This window comes from Vicia villosa, linkage group LG2 (assembly GCF_029867415.1).
Source record: "Vicia villosa cultivar HV-30 ecotype Madison, WI linkage group LG2, Vvil1.0, whole genome shotgun sequence".
NCBI lineage: Eukaryota > Viridiplantae > Streptophyta > Magnoliopsida > Fabales > Fabaceae > Vicia > Vicia villosa.
In genome coordinates this window covers 206312220-206319383 of record NC_081181.1, presented here as the reverse complement: position 1 = coordinate 206319383, position 7164 = coordinate 206312220, and the positions used below count along the sequence as shown (strand labels likewise).

The 7164-nt window shown below is 33.8% G+C and overlaps 1 long non-coding RNA gene across 1 annotated transcript; it reads left to right on the top strand.

The window, feature by feature from the left end:
• The first annotated feature begins 6235 nt into the window (after nt 1-6235).
• LOC131648041 (uncharacterized) lies at nt 6236-7093 on the top strand. Its single transcript, XR_009298031.1, has 3 exons — nt 6236-6748; nt 6837-6918; nt 7006-7093. It is a non-coding gene; the product is annotated as an uncharacterized LOC131648041 (long non-coding RNA).
• Nucleotides 7094-7164: the final 71 nt, after the last annotated feature.

The window sequence follows — 7164 nt, the reverse complement described above, 5'->3', positions numbered from 1 at the left end:
AACACTTAAGAGAATTACGAATAATACAAATAAGTATTCAATAGGAAAACAACATCAAAACAACACAACAAACGAAAAAACACAAACAAGCTAAATCAGGCAAGAAGAGTTTCTGAGTAGGTAAAGACCAACTGATAAGATAAGACTACAACTCATATCACTAGAATAACCATTAATAGATCAGACTCCACTAAAAGAACTACAAAACTACACACCAAAATCAAACCAAGACAAATACTTGATCAACTATTGATTAAGACAGAGGATACATTTCTTAAATTAGTTAGAATACATGCATAAGTTCACCCCCGCCTACCTATAAACTATTTTAAGGCCAAAAAGACACTATTATCCTCCATCTCTTTTACAAATTTGTAACACTTTAAAGATGATAATATTATGGGTTCTCCATATAGTCCATACTATTGTATGTTAAATCAAAATAAAACCATTCATAGATTTGTCCTACCACCTAAAGCAATAAAAGACTAAATGGACACTTATGATCAATAGGAAGAATCATCTGCTAACAGTGGCGGTTCTTGAAAACGTTTCTTGGGGGTGCCATAAAAATATGGGATATGTTAAAATTGTTTCAGATAAGTCACATAAGTTAAATTTTGTTTAGTAGTTAAGTTACTTTTAACTCATCCCTTAGATTAAGGTTGAAGTCTTGACATGATCAGTTTTTTTGAATGATAATACTAAAAAAAGGTGTCACAAAGAATTGAACACAAGAACATATTACCAAAATTATTATACATACCACTGCACCAGATGCAAACACAGTTACATAAATGTCTAAAATAAAATCTATATAAAAATGTGAGGGGTGCTATGGCACCCCCAGCTTCTTAATAGATCCGCCCCTGTCTGCCAACCCATCCAAAGAAAGATCTCATACCACACAAAAGGGTTAGCTCAGAAGTGACAAAAAGATTGTACACTAATTCAAACGACTCTCCACGAAAAGGACAATCGATACCACTTGGATCATAAATCACCCTCTTTCTATATAGGTTTTCTCTATAGGGGAAAATTTGGTTCTCAACTGTAATAGACAGCGAGTGGTCATCAAATTGAATAAGGTAAGCACAAACAACAAGGAAACAACCCTCTATCGTATGCCCCTAAACCCACTTGTCTCTATAGGAGAAAGAATAACACTTTTGAGCAGAGAGAAGATTATCGTAATGATATCTCCTACCAAAGCATTTGATTGAATGAGGTTAAAAGTTAGACTAGAAATCATATCCTTTAAAGAGAATGAGACTCAACCAAGGTTCATTCCAAAAGGAGGTATGGAGACCCGAACCAGCTTTCCTAAGGATACGAGTAGCAAACTAGTCTAAATGGTCATTTTCCTTACACCCAAAGAGAGACACACATTTCAACCAAGTAGAAGAAAAACAAAACCCCAAAGTTGTCTCTCTCGAAGAGAGAAAACAACTTAAGAACAATACCTACCTCCAAAAATATCCTTCCACAAATCTAAGGTACATGTAAGAAACATTCATCTCCATTTAGTCAAAAGAGCTAGATTAAATAGCCAAAGACCCTTAACACCTAAATTCCCTTTACTTTTAGGCTTGCAAACTAAATTCCAATTGATCTACAAAATTCCAAATCTAAGATACATGTAAGCAACATCCATCTTCATTAATTCTTATTGTTAAATTAGGGTATTTCTAATCCAAACACTCTTTCAAAGTTCAAATTTCAGTAGTCGCAAAGTGTAATTGATATATTGTCAAAATCTAAAATTTGGTCTTTAATATCTTGTGTCAATGATTTTGAACAAGTTTAGGTGTTTTCAAAAATACTTATTATGTCCCTCATTTGAGTTGTTATCTTTACTCAAATCTTAATTTCCAAGTGAATAACTAGGATTAGCTCAATTTCTATTTGTAATTCTAGATCAATATGATTATTGATTATAGAATTATTTTTAATTATTTTTCTTTATTTCCTTAATTAATTTGACATGCATTGGTATTATTTTTATACATCTATTTGAAGTTTTATTACAAAATAATTTTTTTATTTTCTCAGTTAATATATCAGTATTTACAAAAATAAATATATAAAAATAATATCTATAAGTTCTAAATCAACTAACAAATATTTCAAATCCAAAATTACAAAATTTTGTGTGACTTTGTAAATAATTTTAAAGAAAAATATTTTTTATACCTCCAGCTTCTTTTCATGTAAATTTTATCATATTTTATCATGAAGTTATTTGCAAAAATATTTTATAAACTATGACTAAAAACTTGTATTTTAATCTAGTTTACTTAAAAAAGAAAGAAGGAATGGTGTGGTTGACTACTTGTTGGAATCTTAGGACGGTTAGGAATGACATTGTTTTTACAAACGATTTGTGAAATAATTCGCGACATTGTTGGGGAGCTAAGGCATTGGTATGGAGATGAGCATTTATAAAAAAAATTATTCAACTCAATTTTAATTTTTACGAATTTAGCAAAGACCATCATTCATAATAAAAAAGCTAGATGGGAACTTTGGCAAGTTTGCCAAGTGTCATCATTTTAGAGAGTATTCTATTTTTGTTATTTCTATTATAGGAAAGGTTTCCATTTATATCAATCTTATTAAAATAATTATTAATTATTAATTATTTGTTATTAGATTACATTCTCTTAATTGTTGGGCTTTTGTATTGAATATATTGCTGTGTTGGTTCACCTTCGCCAAGCAAATAATCATCACCCCCAAAAAGAAAATATGCACGCTTGGAAACATGTGTTCTTGAAGACATCAACAACTGAATCCATCCCTTCCACTTCCAATCATCCTCGAGTCCTCCATAAATCAATGTTTTTTCTTTCCAATTCTTGACTCATCAAATTTTTGATGTTTTCAAATACATTAGTGAATCGATTCACTACATTTGACATCAATTGGGAAGCTATTTCCAGTGTACTTTTATAGTCTATAAATATTGGGAGCATCACAATTCATTCTCCAACAAAACCCTAACCATCGAAACTGCAATAGCGCTATAAAATCCTCACCCTCCGCCGTTTTCTCCGATCAAATCACAACGACGACTCATCCTTTTCGTCTCCTTCTCTCAATCTCAAGAGCGGTGGCGGCTCTCTTCATCTTCTCCGGCGATCTCAACCTCGACTTCATCTTCTCTCCTTCTGATTCGATAACGGTGGTGGCGGTGATGATTCACCATTTGGGAACTGATGATGATGTTGCTTGCGTTTTTTAGAACTGATGATTCACGTTGTTGATGTTGAACGGTCTGGTCATTCGTTGAGATATGTAGATATGGGTTAGATCTTTCTGATTTTGTTGTTCTTTCTTAATCTCTCTTCCTAGAGCTTATCCTTTCCATGAAATTGAACCCAAGTGGCAGCGGTTTTGGGAGCAACACTGCACTTTCAGAACCCCCGATGATGATATCGATATGTCAAAACCTAAATATTACATTCTTGATATGTTCCCTTACCCTAGGTTTTGAATTGTAGTTACTTCGATTATTTAATTTTTCGATTCATATTGAGAATTACGATGAAATTTAGATTATGGTTTGTGCTTTTTTGTTGTTGTAGTGGAGCTGGTTTACATGTTGGACATCTGCTTGGATACACTGCCACTAATATTCTAGCTAGGTTTAAATGAATGCAAGGATATAACGTCTTGCATCCAATGGGGTGGGATGCATTTGGATTACCTGCAGAACAATATGCAATTGAGGTCTCTTTTTTTTTCTTTTTTTCTTGCTTCTTATTATAATATTACTGCCATATATGTGTTTTTACAATCTTTTTGAGTTATTTTTTGTCTTTTTAATTGCCTTTGTTTCAGACAGGAACTCACCTGAAGCTCACCATAATGACGAATATTAATCGATTTACCTCTCAGGTAAACTGATGACAAGTTAGTTTTACTCTAATTAAGGAAGACATTTTATTTAGGTATTGATTTAAATGATTAGAAGTATCCTAGAATTATTAAAATTTGCTGCTGCTGTTGTGCCAGGAATGAACTTATGTGGCCAATTTTGGTCCATATAAAGATCACTATTCTTTAGAAAATTTTGTGAAGTTGTAGTCGTGAATATTTAAGTAGTTTGCTAAGTCTCACTGTCCCTCTATCAACTAGAACCTATTCGGAAAGAAAACTGATTTTGTTCTAAAGTAGGTTCAAATTTGATGCGAAGATTGGGAACTTTTACCTCCAAACATCAATTTTAACATCAATTTTACCGTTCATCTCATTTTAGTTCATGACCATAAACATGAATCATTTTAATATCTAACCTAATCTCATGTTACTAATAGGAACTTCAATAGTATGGATGCTATTGCAATGGCATGCACACCTGAAAGTTTGATCGAAGTGTTCTAATAGAAAGCATTAGCAAGCAAAATGTCTTGGGATGAAGGTGTGATGTGATTGATACTAAGACTCTGCATGATTGAATTTGTGGCGAATTTGACGGAATAGAAGCGAGCTACTGTGATTTTGCAAAAACTATATAGTGTATCTTATACAAAACTATGGTGGCAAATCCGTGATACGAAACACGCATTGTCTGTTAGGAAATCAAAGAGATGAGTCTCTAATTTCTCATTGTTGTCATTCTACTTCACTATAAGAGTAGATTCAATATTGTAACAGTTATGTTATTTTTCTTTAAAAGACAAACTTGGATCAATTATTTCTGAACTGTAATTATTATTTTCTAATCAATCTTGAGGACAAAATAATGTATTCTGGTATGTACACTGACAAACATGTACACAGGCCGCAACCTTTCAAAACCTGCTAACAATAACCATTTTTGTTGTTATATATTTGAGGGTATTTGAATTCGAATATGAAGGAAATTAACTGTCAAATACTCCTTTTCCAAAGAATAAATTAGCCACGGATGGATCGACTCTTGTAGGTAATTCAAATATAATCACTTATTGACATGCTTATATGTTATATGTGTGTATGATACATGTTATGTGGCTGTTTTGTGGTGTTTAATCAACTGGAATCGATTTGGTCGAGGTTGAGGAATTTGGGATTCAGGTTCGTATCCTGTCATTTGCGATTGGGATCTCTGATCTGGTCAGTTCGCGCCGCGTCCAATTGTTGGCGCCGAGAACTGCTTGGCAGAAAGCTTAAGGAAAATTATTTCACTCAGTTCGCTCCGCGTCCCTTGTTGGCGCCGCGAAGGCGTCGTTTCCTGGCAGCACATCGCGAACAATGTTTGGCGCCACGTGCTGCTAGTAAATTTTGAAAAGTTTAAAGATGCATAGCTTTCGAACCGTTGGCCTGTTTTAAGTGCCGTTTCGAGTATGATGAAGCTTATGAAATATTATTTGTGTTATAATGATGAAATGAGCAGCATCTTGAATTTATTTTATCATCATTTGCTTGTTTTGATGTATGATGTGTTGTGGATATATATTATAAGATATGACGATGTATGCTATGTTTAAAATGTGAGTCGTATGATGATTTTTTTTTGAATTATATGACGAGGAGTATGAGACATCCTATGCGAGGATATGAGTATGATGTGAATATTTTTGTTAGTTTGATGAATGATGTATTGTTGACATATACGACGAAATGTGACAATATAAGATGTGTTTTGAAAACATTATTATGTGATGATTGTTGAGAATTATATGATGATGATTGATTTGTTTTGGAATGATGTGGATACATGTATGTTATTTCTTATTGATGATGATGATTGATGCGAATACATGTATGTTCTTTAATGATGATGATGATGATGATTGAATTGTAATTGAATGATGCTAATATATATGAACATACTTGATGATGATGATGATGATGATATTGATGATGATGATGGTATAAGTATCACTACAAGAAAAAAGGTCTACGGCCACGCTAAATTTTTCCACAACTCAAAAATTGTGGCCACATACAAGCTTTGGCCAGGGTTTTTAAACCGTAGACATATGTTTAGAAATATTGAATCCGGAGTGTGAAACTGTGGCCTTTTCATCATTTGTCACGGTTAACAAACTGCGGATAGTTTAAGCCGCAATAGTAAAACCGCGGCATTATAATTTTCACTTCAAATTATGGTCCAAACCCAAAAAATATAGCCCGCCAGAATTTCCCCCTTTTTTTTTAGTTTCCCTCTCCTTAATTTTTTTAGATTAAAAAAAAAGTTAAAAATGTAAATACAATTTCAATCTTAGTTTTCGTTCACAAATGGAAATAGGGTTAGAGATAGTGAAATCCAAAACTCTCTCCCTCCTTCAAGAGAAGATCGTAAACGGCGATTCCTCTCCTCCGATCGACAACAACTAACATTTCCTTCTTCTCTTTTCATCACAAATGGCAGCGCGACCTCCATCTCCAGCGATATCTCCTTTTCGTCTCCGTTTGATCCTCTCCGTCTCTGATTTTTTCGATTCATGTTAGTTTTTGTTCAATATCATGTTTTAGTAACCTAATTTGTTTGATTTTACAGAGATTAACACAAATTCTAAAAGGGAAAACGAAACCCTAGTTGTAAGCAGAATAGGGTTCGAGAAGAAGAAAGTCGCACTGTAGCGCGCCATCTCCTGTGTACGATTCTTCTCCCCAACCTTCACCTTTCTCTTTTCTCTGCGTACAAATCTAACCATTCTTCGCCTTTTACTTGAATCTTGTGGACTGGTCCTCACAAAATACTCTAGCAGTGGGGCTTGACACTTGTGTTTATCTATGGAGTGCTTCAAACAGCAAAGTGAGTATGAACCTATAAATTTCCAACAATACCACCTATTCCAAACATGTGAAATCATAGTTAACATGTATATTTGTGTGGCTTTCAGGTGACTAAGCTTTGTGACTTGGGGCCTTATGATGATGTTTGTTCTGTCCAGTGGACCAAGGAGGGTTCTTTCACATCTACTGGTATAAACCTTGGTTAAGTTCAGGTACCTTGTTAGCGATTAGCTTCATTAGATTTTGTTTTATCCACCCATGTATTTGAAATAACAGATTTTGTTTCCAAGAAATCGCCGAAAGGGGTGTTTGGAATCGAGAAAGATTCGTGCATGATTGATATGAGGTGCAGTAGTTACAAAGGTGTTAGGAGTAAATTAATGGTAAATTCATGTGTTAATAGAAGTGATTTAGTCTCCAAACCAATGCAAAATG